The 21,041-nt window shown below is 41.2% G+C and overlaps 1 protein-coding gene across 1 annotated transcript in view; it reads left to right on the top strand.

Annotated features, from left to right (window-relative positions):
* The window catches only part of imp4 (IMP U3 small nucleolar ribonucleoprotein 4), a 247,612-nt gene that overhangs the window by 163,404 nt on the left and 63,167 nt on the right, over positions 1-21,041 (top strand). The gene's annotated exons all lie outside the window — the stretch shown is intronic.

Below are 21,041 nucleotides of genomic sequence, written 5' to 3'. Positions count from 1 at the left end.
GTAATGAACTCTTCTAACCACCCATGCATTTAAAAATTGTAATAAAATGGAAAATGAAACATGTAATTATACAATATATCGCCAATTTGTACTTGAAAACCTATACTCAAATGAAAAGTGAAATGAAATCCTTAGAATAATGGCTCCTTGGATTTGTACTTCCTGTATACATTTGTTTGTCCTTATACATTAACTCTATGTTAATAGATAATACATAACTTAGAAGGTCCTATCCCACCATTATACATGTCTTTGTGACATAATTGTCCTAAGAATTTTTTTACATTATAACATTGAAAAAATTGGAAATTGGAGATCAGTAGGTCACATTTTATCAGAACACACTGAAGTCAAGCACAGCACATCATAGAACATTACGATATCAGTGTATAACACATACATTGATCTGTGTGAGGGGTAGCCCTCACCAAGTTCATCATCTGGGAGGGGAAAGTTGAGCCACTTTTCATATTCAGGATCACTACATCAAGGCGATTATATATTTTTTTTTTGTTGTTGTTGCTAACTGGCATACCTGCATATGTTTCAGGATGTTGTGCATCCCTACAAACAAACAGAAATACAGTATAACTGTTTTTGTTCAAAATAATTGGTCTCGTGGCACAACTTACCCGTGTATGGGGTAAGTTGAGCCATCCCCTCCCTCCCTTCCATCCATCTCCCACCTCTCCCTTTACTCCATACTCCACCTGTCCAGGTTACAGGTGAACACCAACTCACTGAGGTTTGGGGAAGTTGCATTGCATCCTGGGAAAAATCCCTCATCTTTCTCTTTTAAAGTAAAGCTTGACCTCAACATAAACAGCTTTACCTCTTCTCAGGAACTCACTCACTGTAATCATACAGAATATTGATTTAATAATTAGGACATATACAGACAAAATACACTCTGGGCAGGTGGCTCAACTTACAACCGAGCTACCATATTGACTTTATCAGTCCCCACAGCTAAAATGGTGCACTTTCAACCTAAGTTTACCATCATGTCGTAATTCATAGATCCCATAACTCATGTATAAAACACATTTATAATTATCGCTTTTGGTCTACACACAATTCTCGTGAAACCTATGATCGACTGAATTAACTTTCAAGAGTGAAGAATGTTTTTTTGGACATAAATGTCAGACCACTTTACCCATGTGATTCTTATCTTCACAGACTCCATGAAATGATGCCTTCCTCCTAAATATTTGCTCATGTGCTCAATTTTTCTTATGGTTTCCTAGCAACAAGGGATGGCTCAACCTGCCCCTATATGCTCAACTTACCCCTCGTCTCCCTACATGTGATCAGCAAATTGACTTATGAGGAAGAGACAACATCTGTGGTCCACTGCCTCCTCCTCGTCTTCTTTGTTGCACATGTTTGTGTGTGGGCATCGGCTCTGTGGGAAAAAAAAAAAACGGGATCCCAGAGGGCCTCTCCCTCTCTTACCGGAAGGTTGTGGGTATATGGAAAGTGACAGGGCTGGAGATCCAGATGTGGTCCCCAGCAACTACTTTGAAACAACATGGTTACTGCAACTAGATAGCTCCTCAGATTCAGACAGGGATGTACCAGATGTCCCCTCCACTGATTGCAGATGTTGATTTTTGACACAAACAAAATGGAAAAAGATGCCCCAAACTGTTATCACATTGATGAAGACCTCATTAATTTCCAGAATATTTAATCTTTTCTACCCTATGTCGCCATTTGTATCAAGTTTGATACATGAAAATACAGTTTTCACTGTGATTTTTTTCCTGAAAAACCTAATGTATACAATCAAATACATGCAATGATCAGATAATCCACCAGGGTGCAGTTATTTATGCACCAGCAGGCCTTCACTTGGGACATCCAATATGGCCGCTGTTAGTCAGTGACCCAAATGTGTTTTCTCATGGATATTTTTGCCAATTTTGAAAAACTTAACTTAACTTCAATAGGAATAGTTACTGCATTGATGCAAAGTAAAATTACTTAATATTTAATAACTTATTTTATAGTAGAACCGTGTTGAAAATGTGTGTATCAAAATCGATACAGCAGGTATGTTAGGTAATTTTCTATGCAAATCTCATATTCCATTTTTTTTTTTTAATTATATTTTTTTTTTCCATTTTTTGTCAGAAGGTCCAATAAAGGGTCCAATTTCAAAATGTTAGAAATTTCTGACAATTATTTTATGGTTCAGGCTTTACAGGGTTAAGTGGGGCAAAAGGAAAGAGTAGAACATCGCTTAATATTTTCCATCTCACCTTTAACAAACGTTCACTCAAACAAAGAGCAGAGACAGACGGATAAAATCATTTCACATACATCTTTGTCGCTGTCTTCTCCCACAGGTGGTGGCGGATTATCTCTTAGTAACCAGACACTTATGACAGCAGGCCAAAATGAAAAGCCACCCCCAAAAAACACACAGAAAACAAAGAGCTGTGGAGAAGTCACATGAAAGGAGCGAGGGAGAGGCAACATGTGTTTGTTGATTACTGCTGTGTGAGGTTATCTCTGCTGGACAGGAAGCAGAGCGCGCCGCTGTTCTCTGTTCTTCAGATTGGCAGCAAGCAGTGACATTTACTTTTTACATTTCTATACATTATAATTCAACTTATAGTAAATAAAAAAATAAAAAAAGAGACAGCCCCCCTGTAAAAAATGGTATAGGTCACCTGTGCAGGTTATTAGGACCCACAGTTACATTGTGTTGCTAGACAACATCGTAGTATGGTACAGTTAATATGGTAAATTTTATAACAGTGTTCATTCAGTTGATGCTTTCTGTTGTGTCCTTCATGTGTTCCTCTGCTTAGTTTGAGGTTTCCTGTTTTTTATTTTGAAATCACCATGTCTTTTTTCTTACCCTCTCATGTGCTTTGTCTTTGTCTTTTAGACAAGTGTCTCGTTTATCATTAACCCTTTCGTCTGTGTGTTCCCTTTTGTCTTTGCTAGTCCCTCTCGTCCACCTCGTCATCCTCATGGTCTGGTCAGTCCTCCATGGAGTCCTACCTGTGAGTATTTGGTTTCTTTGGGATTTTTCTGTTGTACTTTTCTGGAGCCCCTTGTTGTGCCTTCTGTTGAATTTTGGTCTTTGATTTGTAAGAAATCTTGAACACCATGTATCATTTTCCTTCCACTTCACAATTATGCGCTACTTTGTGTTTGTCTACCACATAAAACCCCAATAAAATACATTAAAGTTTGTAGTTCAAGGGGTATGAATACTTTTTCAAGGCACTGTAGCTTTATAAACATGATATGTTTGTATATTTACTACATATTGACAAAAGAAATTACACGTGATGTGAGTTACAATGTGTGATCAGGGATTTTGGATATCTCTTTTTATCACTTTGTAAATGAGAAAACTGTCACCAGCCCTAAAAAATCCAATTTTGCCATGTTTTTAGGAATAAAATGTTGTATAAATCAGGCTGTGAGTGATATATCAACAATCCCCTCTGTAAAAACTTTCAGAATATGGACAGGAATAAAACTGGAAGGTTTGGTGTCTGTAAGTGCTGCTGAAGTGGAGAATTCAGGCTCAGAGTCTGAGGAAAAACCTCATTTTGAGAAAACAACCTTTAAAGACCTTAGATTGTTAATGTAAATCGTACTTTTACGATTGATTGCTGACACAGAGGAGCCTACATCATTGTTCAGGAGAGAGAGAGTTTTACAATGATACCTGACATGACATGGGTCAGACAACAGGCACAGCACAGTATGTCACAGTAGCATGTTAACTTTTGGTAAATTTAGGAGAAATCTACTGAAGAACGAGACAAAATGAAGTAAAATAACCACCTTAATGTGGATTTTCTACTATTTCTTTTGACTTTTCTGAGAGGATACATGTTAAGGAAGAAGAATAGCCCAAAATCTCAAAATTGATCAGTGCACGTGTTTTTGCCTGTAGTGTCTCCCCTCAAAACACCATGTTTTCCGAATGTGGCAAGGTGAAGAGGGCCCAGGCGGGGATTGAACCCACACCTCCCAGGTAATAGTCATGCGTGCTTGCCAGTCACCCAAAGGGACATCCCTTGGGCCAAGTAGCCAGGGCACATCATCAATTGGAGGCATAGTGACAGGACCACCACTGTCACACTAAACTTAACCAAGGCATGATGGTTATTGCAGTAACCATGGCAACAGATACATGGTCAGCACAGTCTACATGTTTATTATTGTAACCATGACATCCAAGGTTATATGAAAGGGTTAAAAAAAAAAAACTTGGTTGGAAGATCGGTTACACTTTATTGGTCAGTGGCCGCGGTGTAAGTGGGATGTTACAGACACACACCCCACCCTACACCATATCCACATCCACAATGACACATCAAACCAGTGTTTTCATTGAACACGAGTTGAGGAGAGAAAAATGCTGCTTCAGCCTTCAGATGACGTCATGGTGGAAGGTTGCATTTCTTGCAAAAAGTGGAAAAATCTCATGTCTCTGAGACGTCTCATTAGAGCCGGACTCAAAAAATTGGATACCCGCTCGGTTACTGTCAAACCTGCCCACCCACCTGTTTCCCAAGCCCCTTGACTGGCAGTTGTTTACACAGACACTCAGACGGCTGACCACTCGGATGAATTAAAAACATGGCTAAGACCCAGTGTCCTGCAAGTGGACAGTGACACAAAGCTAATGTGATAGGTTTCCCCATGCTGCACTGCATGCTTCTCTCTGTCGCAGCACAGTCAAGTTAAAATGAGTCAGTGGCACAAATTTGTATATAATTTTTTTTTTGCCAAAGTTTGCATCATGCAAATTGACTTTGTTCTGAAAATGAAATGCTGGTTCAAAGACACATGTAATAAGCAACTGCACACAGATTTGGTTTGTGGTTTCCACTCATGTGGGGAGTTGAATAGATCTAGATAATGAGCATGAGCAAAACACTGGCTGACCAAAAAGAAAAGAAAAATCAAAAGGAAATGATGTCATGAGAACAGGCTCGTTGTGTAAATGTGATGTGCAATGAGTTCCGAAAATTATACAAAATCTGTGGAAAGACAAGATTTTGCAAGCGCGTTTTTTCTTGCTTCGACCGCACTGTGCTCCCTGACTGAGCAGCGGCTCCCTGAGACCACATCAGGGTCCAGTTACACACTCAAGGGCACTTCAACACAAGTTGTCGAGGAGAGAGAAAACGTTAGTCACTTCCTCCACCCAGTCTGACGACCCCGTCCATGCCTCCCCTCTGAACCGCGCGCCTCTCCTCGGACAGTTTATTATCAGGCCTCCCTTGCTTTATTTGTAGCTAGTCGCCCCTCCACTTCTCAAAGGGGCCGTTCTGTCGGGGAGGCGATGCGTCTCCAAGGGGACGTTTCTCAGCGTAAGTGTCGTTTAAAGGTTCAATTACCGAAAGTGACGTGTAGAAAACCCTAAATGTGAGGGTAGAGCGGTGAGGCCCCAAGCAGAGCTGAAACAGAGGATCCCTGAGCAGACGGCGGTGGAGGAGCTCAGAGAACAGAGAGAGGCTTTGTGCTGTTTGACCGCTGGTTCTGTGGCGAGCCGCAGGATTGGAGGGGAATCATGTAGCTTTGAAGTGAGGTGAGTTCACCCCCGCTGACACTCAGTGTATGATTATGGAAAAGCATTGTGCCATGTCACCACTTTTTAGTTCCACTTCAACCATTAATCATCTCCTTTCCTCACCCAGGAGGAACCTCTGCCTGCACCAGAGCTGATAATACTTATGTTGGACTGATGCTGCAACAGTTTTCCTATTTACATGTAGAATATAAAACTCCAGAAAAAAGTTTGGAGACATTATTTCAGTTAGTTATTTCTCCTTTTTAATAGTACCCATTGGTGTTGTATGTTATATTCTTGGAAAGCCTGATTAAGTCACCTTTACAACAAGGTGCAACCTGTAATGATCGTGCATTCGTAGAATGAGCAACACAGCTCAACGTGTGGGTATAGCACCCAAAAGAACTGTGACAAAATCCCCTGCAGTATGACTGGGGGAGAAATGATTGACTGAAATAACCTTTCCAAAGTTTTTTGGAGGAGTTTCTTTTATATTAGTGAAGTGGGAGTGAAGAAGTAGGCTATACTTAGTTTTTACCCTCCTCTGGGCAAGATTTGTTTGCCTTAAATACACAGTTCATTTCTAGAAGCTGTGAGGACTGTTAATAAATGCCTCTGCACCAGCAAACAGCCAGAGCCAAAGACATGTTGCTGTCAGCTTGTCCATCCCATTCTCATGGACAAATGGTTGATGGATCAAGGATGAATCGATTATATTTTGGTGTTCAAAGGTCAAAGGTCAACATCAGTGTGACCTGGCAAAATATAATTTCAGACAAATGGTCTATATGACTCTGGATGAGGAGGGATGTAACTAGCAGACAACCACAAGATGGATGTTCTACTTGTTATGTTATCTTCACCGATAATGCACATGGCAGTGACCAGTGAGACCTGACTGATGCTCAAGTATTTCAGACAAAAAAATCAACTGAAGCCAACATTACAGCCTGGGATGTTTACTGATATATTGGCCTCTTGACATCCAGTGATTATGGAGAGTTTCTGCAACATTTTTCTGTCTTGTAGCTGCTCGCTCAGCGAAGGAATGCCCACTTGGTGCTGTGTCTTTAATGAAAGGGAAGATAAAATAGGTTGGTGGTAGTTAGGTGGGTCCAGGTGAGTGTGTAGTTACATCACAAAGTTACAGATATATGAAGGCTCAGTTACGGAACACATGCTGTGTGTATTTCTCTTTGGTTCTCTTGGGGTATTGACATTGAAACCCAGACCTGCTTTGTAGTCAAACCACACATGGACATGTACCTTTATACTATATGAGACCTTTAAATCATTATGTGCTCTGTGAAAGAGATCGCTCCCTAGCGATGAACCCAAAGAGTATCATTACCCAACTCTGTAGTTTCCCTCACCTCTGTGTTTTTTTTTTAATCATTTCTCTTCCCAGCAGAGCTTTGGTTTCATGGCTCTCCCCTGTTGGTTCAGTCTCTCCACTCTCATGAGTGTGATCAAGTTAAAGAAAGCTGTTTACCAACAAGTTCACCCAATGACCCGTAAAAGCTGATCTGTCCGTGATATTTTTACAGCTTTTTTCTGTTGCATCCAAGTGAACAGAAATATTCTGAAATAAAAAGCAACAGCCCTCATCATTTCAGTTTAAACACACTTAGTAGTGCTACAGTGATATACAGAGCTGGACTGGTGATCTGGCATGCAGGCATCTGCCCCATGGGGGGGTGGGTACTTCTGGGCCAGTATGAGGGGGGAACAGAAAAGTGATTTTGGGCCAACAAATGGCCCATAAAGCAGGGACAGCAGCCCATTGGTTCATTTTCTATACAGACACTGGGCTGGCCCAATCACATGTAGGCCCCACCCCTCCCTCTGTCACTTCACCCGTTAAATGCCATGGGCGGTTAAAGGGATAGTTCAACATTTTGGCAAATTGGCCCATTGCCATAATCCCTATAGTTTTAGGAGTAGGTTTGTACCTTTATTTGTCGGTGCAAGCTATTTTTAGAACGGTGGAGCAGAGCTGTGAGCTGCTCAGAGCTACGCTACGGAGGCTGATGGGATTTCTTGGTTTCCCTCATCAAACTCAGGTCACAACTTGTCCACCAGAGTGTTTTGGAGTTGTTGGATTGTGTATTTGATGAGTTTGATGAGGGAAACCAACAAATCCCATTAGCCTTGTTCTTAAAATAGTTTGCACCGACAATTAAAGGTAACGAACCTACTGCTATGACTATAGCAATTATGGCAATGGGCCAATTTGCCAAAATGTTGAACTTTCCTTTTAAGAGAGGCAAAAGTCTGTGGATGGGTAAGAATAAGGCTAATAATGATCATAATAATAATAAAGTGCTCAAAGACGCTTTCATAAGAAAAAATATAACACAGAACAATGTACAATATCAAAAAGAAATAGACTGAAATGAAATAGATAAAACTCAAAGATAGAGGAACAGAAATTAGACGTATTTAATTATACATTAAAAGCCAATGTAAAAGGGTGAGTTTTTAGGGATTTGAAGGTGTGGAGGTCTCTACAGTCTGTGATGAGTTTGGGGAGTGAATTCCAAAGGGTGGGGGCGGCAACGGAAAAGCCCCAGGTTCAGTGCTTAGTTCAAGAGGGTAGGTAGAGGAGATTTCCATCTGGTGATCGGAGGTCACAGGAGGGCAGGTCTGTGAGGTGCCGGGGGGGAGGGGGGTTGTTAAGTGACTGCTATGTGAGGAGGAGGATTTGGAATTGTATTGGGGGTGAGATGGGGAGCCAGTGGAGGACAGGGTTGATGTGTTCTCTGGAGTGGGTGTGGGTGAGCAGGCGGACGGCGGAGTGCTGAACGTATTGAAGTTTAATGAGGACTTTATGATGGACCATAATGAGCCGGATGGAAACCAAGAGAGAGAGAGAGAAATAATCTAGAGACTGCTGCCAGTATTAAAATCACTGATATGTGTGCTGCCTGGGCTGCTACAGTTGCAGCCATTGTGCAGCAACAACAGGTAGGAGGAGAGGGTGGCCATGGTAACTAGGAGCAGGACAGGGAAGCCGAGGAGGGACAGGATGACTCTGATGGACAGAGTGAGCAGTGTGTAGCTGAAGAGGCTGTGAGCAAAATACAAGTAAAAGTGTTATATTGATTATGGAGAGTGAGTCCACTGGGCCATCTGCACTCAGCTTTGTAACAGGTATATTTATACGCAAGGAATGGTGAACTGATGGGTGGTGTCCAACTGATCGTGGTGGGCCAGTCTGGGCCATCCAGCCCTGGTTTATATAGTATCACAAGTAGGGATGGGCGATATGGACAAAAAAATGTATCAAGATAATTTGTGCCATTTATCCCGGTAACAATAAAAGTGACAATAACAAATACAAATTCACCTGTACTGCAAGACTCGTTTAGCAACAAGCTCCTCGCTCTCAGCTCCACCTTCCGCCATGTTTGTTATTGTTCTTCATGTGAGCCAGGTCTGCACGCAGGTGCCTGTCACGTGAGCTGGGCTGCGAGTGCGTGGTTGCACACAACGTCATCAAACGGGAGTAAATCTGAATACAATAAAGTTTTTTTTTAAATATATTTTAAAAAGTCATCAACTGGAATTTATCGTTATTAAAGGGATAGTTCACCCAAAATTGAAATTTCACTCATTATCCACTCACCGTAGTTTCAGAGTTATCCGTGGCTTCTCTGAGTTACAGGGGGTCTCGGCGTAGCAGTGCATGTCCATATAATGGTTGCAAATGGATACCAACTGTCTTCGTAACAAAAAGACACACCAAAAAACATCCAAATACCTCCATGCTGCCCGTAGGTAATGTCCGTCTTGTATTGAAGCCCCGAAATGCGAAATTGTACCGAAAAAAATTAAATAAGTCTATATTTCAAGCTTGTTTTGTAGCGGAAGCTTCTCGAAGCTCCTCTTCCCGGTTTGTCAAATTTGGACGAACTGGGAATAGGATGGACCCTGGTTCGTCCAAATTTGACGAACCGGGAAGAGGAGCTTCCGCTACAAACAAGCTTGAAATATAGACTATACAAGACGGACTATACATACGCGCAGCATGGAGGCATTTGGATGTTTTTTGGTGTGTCTTTTTGTTACGAAGACAGTTGGTATCCATTTGCAACCGTCATATGGACATGCACTGCTACACCGAGACCCCCTGTAACTCAGAGAAGCCATGGATAACTCTGAAACTTCTCCCAGCCCTTAGTCCACATGAGGGTGAGTAGATAATGAGTGCAATTTTAATTTTGGGTGAACTATTCTTTTAACGCGATATGACAAATTCTTATCGCAAACGGTAAAATATTGCCCATTCCTAATCATAAGTAAATAAGTAAATTCCTTCACATTGAGGCCAGTGTCTTTGAGCCTGGTTATCCTGCAGCCTCACTGTTCTGTCTTCCTGCTGTCACCGCTGTGTCCTGCTCCTCCTCTCCACCACCACTGTCTAAAGCTCCCCTGGGGATCTCAAGAATGCCTGTAATTCACAGGTCTCACCCCTATAAAGTGATCTCACTCGGGGGGAGGTCACTGTCAACGATGTTTTAATTACTGAAATAAACGTCTCCATGAACATGCTCTTCCTCCATGATTGAAATACTGTATGCCTGTGTGAAACAGCTACACTGGTTACAAGCTGCATCCACTTTACAACAGCAGTAAAAAGCCTGCAGATGGACCTCACTCACAAAACTACCACACAGCTGTGGAGAAGGGGAGGGAAAGTTGGAAACTTGATCTAACTTGATTTAGATTTTAGCTTAGTCGACAGCCGACGTTGGTGATGCGTGTCCACTGAGGAGGACTTGTTGCAAGGTTTCAGCATTTAAATGCAGAAAAGTAATAATGTTGCTAATGCTTTGATTACATAACGCTGCTGGTTTATATTCCAGGTGTGTTGTGACAGTTGGGGAGCTCTAAATTAATTTTCTCACAGGATTCAGACAGAAATTTTGACTTTGAATAGTCTTAAAATTTATGTAAATAGCAATAGATTTAAAGAAGTAACCAGTAAAAGCAGTCTGGAATCTCCTTGATACTTGAAATGCATTGTAAATAAAGCCGATGGTCACTTTTTTTTTTTCTTGTCTTGAGAATCCCATCCACCGCTGCTGCTGCTGCTCCTCCACCCTAATGGTCATGTTCAGATTCCACACTGACACCCGCCTTTCAAACTGCAGTAAATGGAAATAATAACTATTATTATCATTTCTGCCACACAGTCACACCTTATAAACCACGAAGAAGATCCAGGTGCTTGTAGTGTCACCGGTCTTTGAACGTGTGCGATCAAAGCCACTGGGGAGGGGCTCGAAACGCACAAACACTGTCCTTTATATCATCGGAGAAAAGACGGAGCCTTTGGTCCTCTCTGCACGATTCAAAAACAGTTATCTGTGACACCGAGAAGTAAAAGTTGGCTAAGTAGCACTGCTGCGTCTAATGGATGGCTACTTAAAGCTGCAGCTATAAGGCCACGGCTCATCCAGGCATCTTCAGAGAGGCTGTTACTGCCAAGAAGATGATTTAGAGACGGAGTGACGAAAGTGAAGCAGCATTCTCTAATTCATAGCTTTTAACTCTATCATTCACCTTCTACCATTACGTAGCCTGTCTGCAAGCCTTTGTCTGGAGAACCTTCTTTCATCCCCTTGGAAGTATACTAGTAGGGAGGTTAAGCCCAAAAAATAGGCCTTTGACTTCAAGTCATGATGCAAAGGTCCCCTTTGGCATGGAAGTACTTTAGGGTCATACAAATAAATCTATCCTAAGACACAAGTGAGATCACACTTTGTATCCGAAATAAACCCGTTTTTAAAATGGCTATTTTTAATTGAGAAAACGCATGCTATAAGGTTCTATCTGCATTCTGACCAGATTTGAGATATAGAGGTTTAGAACCCTAAAAGACCAAGATAGAGTTTAAGTTTGAAGATAGAACCTTTTTGTTTTCCAGATTAAATCACCAAAAATGCATAAAACTTGAAAAAAACATCTCCTATTATTATTCAGAACTGGAATATGTGAATAACTAAATTTTGACAAAAATGTCAGATAGAATTCCAAGGAGACGTTATGTCAAGAAGCCTTTCATGAAGTTCAGTGGTCTCCTTCTCAAGAAAAATCTTGTCATTTCTTTCCATGTAACAGTTAGTTCCTCCCCACATCATGACAAATTGCATGACTAATGCAATTCATTGTCTTTATAAGTGAGGTTGTGTTATAATCCAGGGTGGTCAGTGAATAGGGGAGAAACTGTGTCTCCCGTTTCCAGAAGTAGGCCTATAAAAGACCTGCTGCCGGTATTACACTATGTGTCAGCTAGTTAACATGTAGTCCAGAGAAAAGCCGAAACAATCAGCTGATTTACAGTCAGTTGTGAGTAAGACCGTGGATTTCCGTCTGCTCACAAGTGACTCTTACATGGTTTGTTGGCAGATGCACATTTTCCTTTAATTCTGGGGCAGCTGTGACTCAGGAGGCAGAGAGGGTCTTCCTCTAATCACAGGTCTGTGCTTTGACTGATGTTCAGTTCTTCTCAGGAGAACAGAGTTTAAAAATGTTATTTTGCTGCTCATTGGCCTCCGCTGGTTACTCACAGGCTGCCTGACTCAGATTGAATCAATGATGCTGCCTTCAGGGTGACAGATGGGTCTATGCCATCTACTTGAACTCCATCATTCAGCATCACGCTCCTTCTCAGTGACTGTTCCTCCATGAATGTGGTCTGTCATCACCATCCCTGCACACAAGACAGTCTCAGTCCAGACTGATCTGGCCTCTGGTTCCCTGATGGAGTCTAAGAGCAGGAGTGTCCTCGTCTGTCTTTAAAGGTACATTGTGTAGGAATTACTCCCATCTAGCAACTCAATCGTATTTTTAATGCTGCATTCACGTGAAATTCGGCAGACGGCAGACGGACGACAGCTGCTGCACGTAACTTTTCGTGAATAGATAACAGGAGAAGTTACACAGTGTCCCTTTAAAAACCTGTTGAAGACACGTCTCCTCAGAGACACCTCTAACATGTGGAACTAGCTCCTCCTCCTGTGCCTCTTTTCCTGATGTACTACCTCACCTAACTGAACAGATTAAGTCTCCTACACTGACCTTTGACCTTTGACCTTTGACCACCAAAGTCAGTTTCTGCCTACTTTTTTTGTCCATGGAATTGTGTCATGGACATCTGGACAGTTTGCCTGTGTCCATACATCCACACAGGTTGTCTGTCCATTGCAACTGCTTTTTACAGCTCTGAGTATGTGCAGGCACTGATATGATAAGGCAGTGTGTATATGGTCTGCTGATGAGTGCACAGTAATAACAGTAGCTATACTGACTGTGTGTTATGGATGTGGTAGATGGATAGCAAGAGAACCTAAGTTGTCTGAAACATTAATGTGTTCCCAGCATCCAGAAATTATGAGGTTGAGTGTAAAGTAGGAGAATGATAAGGGAGATATATGTAGCCATTTACCATTATAATTCAATTCAGTATACATACATACTGTACTGTAGCCCTATAGCCATTAGCAGCAAGCGATGCTAGTGCCAGGTTCCATCTTTAATTTACCTCTCCAATAAACCAGGATGTAGAGGAGCCCTACTTCTCTATACACTTATGAGTGTGAGGAACACATTAATATTATGGTCTGCTCTTCTGAAACTGTTACCAACAGTGTTTGTCCACATTAATAATTTAGTTTGTCAATGGTGGTTTTAAAATATAGAAAAGTGGGAATGAATGTACCGTTTTTACCATGCGTCTTATAAATGTTGCTACTTTACTAATGTTAGATGTTGGGATTCACTATTTAACATCCTAAATTCCTATTAGTGAATTTGTGACTCATTTTCCTGCTTCAGTGAAGACCCTCTCTTTATTTCTTAAAATAGATTAAACGCATACCGAGTATTAAAGCGATAGTTCAACATTTTGGCAAATTCGGCCATTGCCATAATCCCTATAGTCATAGGGGTAGGTTCACGACCTTTAATTGTCGGTGTATGTTGTTTTGAGAGCTGCTCAGGTAACGGTACATACTGTAGTCTCCTGTCCCTCATCAAACTCATCAAATACACAATCCAGCAACTCCAAAACGCTCTCATGGAGAAGTTGTGACCTGCACATTCACCACGCTATGATGTAACATTACGAGACAGAGTTGTTTTCAAGGCAAATGCATTAACATTCCAGACACGACTGCTGGGCAGAGTGATTTCAAAAGCAAAAGTAGTTCCGAGTATTTGCTTAATGTCACATATTATACATGATTATTTCATAGTGTGGTGAATGTGCAGGTCACAACTTCCCCAGGAGAGTGTTTTGGAGTTGTTGGATTGTGTATTTTATGAGTTCGATGAGGGACAGGTGACTGCTATTATGTACCATCTGCCCCACGGATGTACCAACAATTAACGCTAATTAACCTATACCCCTAAGAGGGATTACGGCAATGGCCAAATTTGCCCAAATTTTGAACTATCCCTTTAAACACTGGAAGGCCACAGTTAGTGGGGCCACTTCCAAATGATTTGACTTAAGCCACCGAACATGATTTACATCCCTCTACATTCAGTGCATTAGGCGTTCATTTCACAAAACAGAAACATGTGTGCAGCAGTGCACCCGGCTCCGAGCCGGGCTCGTAAATTGAAGGTTCGGTTTCAGAAGGTGTGGGAGTGATAATGAGAACCATGTTGGAGTTTTCTTCTTTGATAAGGGTTTTTTTGTTTTTCCTCCATAAACGTCACAGACAGGGGGAAACTCTTCACCTGACACGACAGCAGCTCTGAAGCTGCTGACAAGGAAAACACAACCCCAATGAGAGAGGCCCCCAGTGCCAGAAAGGATTCTCCCTCCACCAAGACCAGACCAGACAGACAACCTTAAAACAGATGGGATGCAAAACCATGCACTGTAAAAAGTGAATCTGAGGTGAAGTAGATTTAACGTATAATTTGTATTTGTGATATTAACAATAACATTTCAAGTTTGTATGTTTACACAAATAAGTCCAGTTTCAAATCAATTTGTGTTTGCTATTGAAACACAGGATTTTTTTGTCGACAAGAATAATAATAATCATGTTCATAATCTCAAAAAAAAACAAAAAAAAAAACATTATCTTTACTTTTTTCCATTCAACATTCTAAACACAACACTACCTGGAGTTTTCGTGCTCTCCCTGCTTCTGCATGTCAGGCCAAAAACATGGACACTAGGTTAGTGTGTGTAATTGTGAGTGTGGGTGTTCATTTCATTTCTCATTAATTTATAACATAGAAAAAATAAAGTAATTCATACAAAGACTAACTTTGTTGAATCTAGACAACAAACTAAGTTCATCTTACTTTTCCTCATGTGCAAAAACAAATGAGTAGTTTAAACAAATATTTATCTCACTTGAGAAACAAATAATGCAAGAAGTTGCCTCGATTTTTCAAGTAGATACTTTCATGAGTGCATCCAGAGTTAGACTTTGGAGGAACAGCATTGCCAGAGAACCACCTGCACACTACAGGTTTAAGAGCATGACTGTGGAGCAGAGTGTTTCTGAGTTCTGTTTTCAGGCAGAAACAAGGCCAGAAGCAGCTTTTATGAAATTTTCCAGTCTGTGTCTGTGACTCCCTGGCACCAAACAAACATTTTTGTGCCCATATGGAAGGAGAGTTTGTGTTTATACTGATGAGGTGGTTAGAGTGTAAGTTTGGTGCTCATTTAGCACATTTGTGGAAAGCTTCACTTATAGTTCCATTCCTACCAGCTCAGATGTAGTCCATATCTCCAGTCCATCTTTACCCTTTGTATTTGTCTAATTTGAGTCAGGAACATTAGTTTTCTCTAAGACTTATTCCCATTATTTCCCATATTCCCTAAACTTATCTCATCTTTGAGTTCATCTGTTTCCTGATATAAAGAAATTTGTTAGCAACATAAAAGTTGATATTTTCCAAATTCATACAGTCCTGATGATCACAGAGCCTTTGCAAATGTATGTATGTATGGAATTACTAACAAATACTGGAAGTTGTAAGTGATCTGCACCAACTCTGTTGAGAAGGTTCCTTGTTATAAATGAAAAATGGCCTCCAACCAGCTTCCTCAGACAGCTGCTTTATCATCCCAAATCTCCAGAGGTGAGATGTCTTCAGTCATCTCTAACCAGCCTCCATCTCTGAAACTCGTCTCTTCACCATCACACAGTGTTGCACAATATGATCGAGTCTACACAAACTTGTGCATCACATAACCTGGGGTGCCATGTGACCCCCCCAAGCCCTGAGCTGTCACAGCTTCTCCCTATCCACTGAGGTTGAACCTCACAAGTGACCCTGGCCTAACTCTCCACCATGTGTTCACCAGCCACATGCCTCCATCTTGAAGAGATCACAGACTGGCTTTTTAACTCACTGCAGGCAATAGACATTTGTTTTATCAGGGGTGGCCCAAACAGGAAATTGTGTAGTGGTAGAGCGATGCTGTACCACACTGAGCCATGGCCACAAGGGAAAGAAGTCATGGAAACACAAGGCAAACCTAAATAAATACAGAGCCTCTGAAAGCCTCTGTCTCAGCATGGGCCCCATGTGGAGGAGTGTTGACGGGGTGATACGTAAACATGGTAAATCAGCTTCTGTTACTTTCACTGTAACTAATTCTGTAATTGAGAGATAAGTGTGAGCTGGGAGTGACTCACTTATCCATTTGTCCATTGACAATATGAAGGTGCAGGGTGTGAGGAAGCAGCAGGTATATAACTCTTCCACACAGCAGGTCCAGACACTGAGAGCCCCAGCAGTAACACCTGAACGCCATTTACTATTTCTATTGAGTTGTAAAACAGTTGCTGCCCTAAGAAATAAAATAGACCAGAGAACTCACAGGGTGCTGTGTCTTTTCAAAGGCTCATAAAAAGCAATAACAATGAGTAATTGTGCGGCGCGGGGTGATCTAAGACAAGCATAAGAAATGAGTGTAGTTCAGTATATCTCTGAGACCAGGGGGGATTAGATAGTAAAACTCTATATAGGTAGCCTCTAAAATATAAAACTTCTCTCCCAAAAAAGCCAATAATACAACTTTTCTACGAGGCAGTAGCAAAACTTTCACTGCAGATCAAATGTATTGATATACATTTTATACTAGGTCCATTAATCATTACTGCTGGTCCCAGGATAAGGCTGGTCTCTATGCCACTGTGGTTTTTCTTGGGGATCACAGACTGATTTTCTTTCTGTGTGGGTCAGGACATCAATATGGACAAAATATGTACATATGTATGAACATGTTTTTTTTTAGGAATCCAAATTGTCATACAAAAACTACCATATTTTCTCCTTGTCATCTAATATTTTTCCTCTTTGGCAAATGATGCTTCATAAGCCGGTCGGGTGTCTGGTGAGTGTTTCAGACAGGTCTGATGAGATCACTTCTTCCTAGCTCTACACAACCTGATTGTTTTCATCATTTCAAATTTGCAGTCTTTGGAACAAACAGGAAATTGTCATCACTACCAAATACTTGTACAGCAACTTCGATGGGTAAAATTGGTAGGTAATTACTATGTTGAATGTAGAACTATGCTGATAGTGAGTGCATAGGCTATAATACATGCTTTACAATGGTACTGTAGACCATAGCTCATTATTATGCTGTAAAATGACTTTATACTTCCCGTTTCAACAATGTTATGGCTGTGTCTGAAATCACTCACTATGCAGAGACTGCTTGCCGAAAAACTCGTTGATCCTGTTGGGAACGCGTATCAGCTGTTTTTATTTTCGTGTAATGCCACCACTGTGGACCATCCCATATGAGATTACAAGACACAATAACAAATACAAAAACAAAGACTAGACAGTCCTTCCTGTTGGTGTTACCTGCCACACAGGTGTGACATAAATAAACAACTTAAGATCACTTTCAGTACTCAACTATCGCTCTTCGTCTCATTGCCCAAGCCTTTTCAAGAAATAAAGAAAATGCAAAAATATTCAAATGAAAAAGAAGTTTTAGCTTCTCAGCATCGTCTAACCACACAAATTCGTTATTTGGATCTACTTTACTAAACAATTTTTGTCTTATAGAGTCATAAAAAGGACAATAAAACACAAAATGAATTTCATTCTCCACCTGTATATTTGATGAGTTTGATGTGGGAAACCAAGAAATCCCATTAGCCTCTGTAGCGTAGCTCTGAACAGCTCACGGCTCTACTCCGCAGTTCTAAAAAATAGCTTGCACTGACAATTAAAGGTAACGAACCTACTCCTAATAGTGATTATGGCAATGGGCTAATTTGCCAAAATGTTGAACCATCCCTTTAAAGATTTGACAACCCTAAATGATTGAATCTGGACTGTAGTCAGAATATTAGAAGCCCATTTACACTGAAGACAACTGATTGAAGTGGAATCACAACATCAACACTTTCAACAAAAACTTACCTGAACAGCCTTAGGGAGGAATTCAAATCCTTCATCTTTGCTGTGCATTGTAATTTATAGTGTAGTGTGTAGTGTAGATCTAAATGAAAGGATTAGTTTGGGTGTTTCATTGTGGGGTTGTGGAAGGTAGGTACACCTGCAGTAGAATCTTAGCAGTGTACTCGAATATTAAATCTGGGACACCACAGTATTACACCACATCCTTTTAATTTTTAAGTTATCACATAGTAGCAGAATATTGTCATATTTGTGGTGAGCATTAAACCTGTACATTTCCTCACTGATGAAATCAAAAATACAGCCAAGTAAATGTTTAATTTAAAAGACATGGGGGGGTTACAGTGTCCTGCTGGATTGAGTGGCTGAATCTCTCCCCCTGGATGAAGAAGGACAGTCACATTCCTGCGCTGCAGTGTAAATGAAGTCAGCAGGGAGGCTCCTCAGACCACCCACTATTTAGGCTACTTTGAGATTGGTTCTTGTGTATCTAACAGAGGTTCTCCATGCAGCACTGCTCTCCGGCCACGGTCTGGAAACTGCAGACCCGGAGGACAAGGAGAAAGGGTTAATATGATATCACTGAGGGGGGGAAAAGGATGGTTGCAACCTACAATGCCTTTCCATGTCACCATGCTGAGGTGGTAATGGGAGGGAGGGCAGGAGAGGAAGATGGATAGATGGATGGATGTGTCAGACGGTATTAATCATTCTCCCCGCTTGTCATCAGTCTGCTAATTTGTCTTTCCCCTATACAGTGCTAACAATACACAGAGGGCTGAAGTGAATCACATCATGAGACTCACTATACTATACCCAAGCAATGTTTAAACCAATAAAATACATCAGAAGTAAATAGCTCTGTTAACCATTCATACAGGATGAGATTTATGGGGGGGAAAAAACACAAGAAAACAAACATATTGAATTTGTGTTGGTGCTTCAGTGAAATCTGAGACAAGCCTGCCCTCTGCTGAGCAACACAACACAAACACATTCAACTGGACCACATCTTTTTCATCAGTGGCACAAAGAAATAAAGAGTGAACACCCTCCATCCATTAAAGGTGTACAGAAAAGAAAAATGAATTTGATTCCACTCTGGGTCATAAAATTAGTGTAATAACTCATCTATCAAACGATGTAGCCCAAACTTTGTGCAAAATTCTATTTTCGAGTAAATCCGGGATGAAAGTGAGGTTGTTGTTTTTTTCGCATTGGATAATGCAGGCGCACGGATTATGCGTCACGTTGCTTATGATTCATCAGCCAGTGATATTGGATCCATCATCCGTCAATCAAACGTCTGAGACACACATACACACCGAGCTCGGTCTTGCCCCAAACATTGAATATCCCGCCCGCTCGATAACGACCAATCAAATTCGTTTTCCTTACTCGGGTAAACTCGTGCGGCAACTTGTGGAAACTCGTAGAAGGAGGCGCGACAAACAGGACAAACGGCCATTTCTGAACAAAACAAACAAAATTGTCAAAACTGGAGCCGTGCTGTCTGCTAACATACTAATGTTAAGTGGAGAACATGGCGAACATTGCAGTGTGAGGACATTAGTGTGTTGATGTTTTTTTCTTCACAGTCCTGATGGTCTTTTGTGAAGACCAAGACAAATGACAGATTGTCTAAGGATCAAAACATAATTTGGTTGGACAAGTCAGAAAAATATGACTGAGTACTATGGTGTTACAGTACCAGGATGTTGGCTTTGGGTGGGCATTTAGCTATTTGGGTGGGCAATAACAAAAATTGGAGGGGGGCAACAAAGGGAATGCAATTACAGCATCCAATTTTTGAAGAGAGATCCTGGGCCATTACCCCGTGAAAAAAAAAAAAAAAAAAGATTTAGATTTTATGATGAGCATTTGTATGATGAACTAGAGAGGAAAACTTGTCAGCAAAATTTGGCTACAACAGAATAGAATGCACAACTGTGAATGCTCAGAAAAAGAGCTATTAGGTGGAGTTTTTCTTATTGGATGGGCAGATGATTCCTCTGGGAGGGCAATGCCCACCCCAGCCCACCTGTTGACACGCCCCTGCTGAGGGGGCACACTGTTGGCTGAGTCCATGCCAGACCAGGCCTTTTTCTGTACATCACCCCAAACTCTCTCTCCTCCTAATGTTTTTAGTTTCATAAATAATTACATAAAAACCCTGAGAGCCAAGTCAGAGGATGTTTTGTAGGCTACTCATATTTTGATTTTGATATATCTTTCATGGATTCGAGTCAATTCAATTTTATCTTTTTGACATGTATGGTCACTTCTCATATTAACAGACAACTCAATCTCTTCAATTAGCTCAACACATGTGAACTTTGATATGCATGACCTAACTCACAATACACAGCTGCAAGAGACATTGAATGAGGTGTTTGAGATCTATGTGTTACAAGGGCAACATCTCCCACACAGTTCTTTCAGCGCTGACGTAATCTTACTCAAATCCGAGCTGAGACTTGGCTCTTTAATAGGTCTATAGTATTCTATTTGAAGTGAATGTGTTGAAGCGCAGAGACTGGAGAAGAAAACACTTTGTAACTAATGGAATTTATATGTCATAATCTATATTCCAGCAACCGTTTCCTGTTTTAAAGGGCTCTGCAACCGAGGAAAGCAGTTCTCAACTCTCTTTCCAGATTGCATTGTTTAAGGCTCTGTAACGTGGACCAGTGGAGAACTGGAGGAGACATCTCACAAAGATCAGCCTGTGTGTGAACAACCATGGCTTCATTCATAGAAACGGCAGGTAGTGTTTCCTCGCGCATCGGACCAACTCACCGTAGTCCTGAACGCCTGTCACAGGTCATTTCCTCGGCTCCAGCAGCGCCCGCCTCTGCAGATGATCTCTATCTTTGAAGCTGTAGGTTCAACAGTTTCCACCAAGAGACTGAAAATGGCTCTTTGTAAAGGCTGCCTCAGCACATGTAGAGGAAAATAAGCAGAACAGTAATTATATTTGACTTAAGGTGCTGTACTTTCATATTTAACCTCGGAGATTGTCATGGTTGTTTGTGTGTGACTGCATGACCAAGAACTAAAATAA

Source organism: Trachurus trachurus, assembly GCF_905171665.1.
Source record: "Trachurus trachurus genome assembly, chromosome: 9".
Classification (NCBI taxonomy): Eukaryota; Metazoa; Chordata; class Actinopteri; order Carangiformes; family Carangidae; genus Trachurus; species Trachurus trachurus.
The sequence above is the reverse complement of the archived record's forward strand: the minus strand, read 5'-3'. Positions and strand labels throughout refer to the sequence as shown.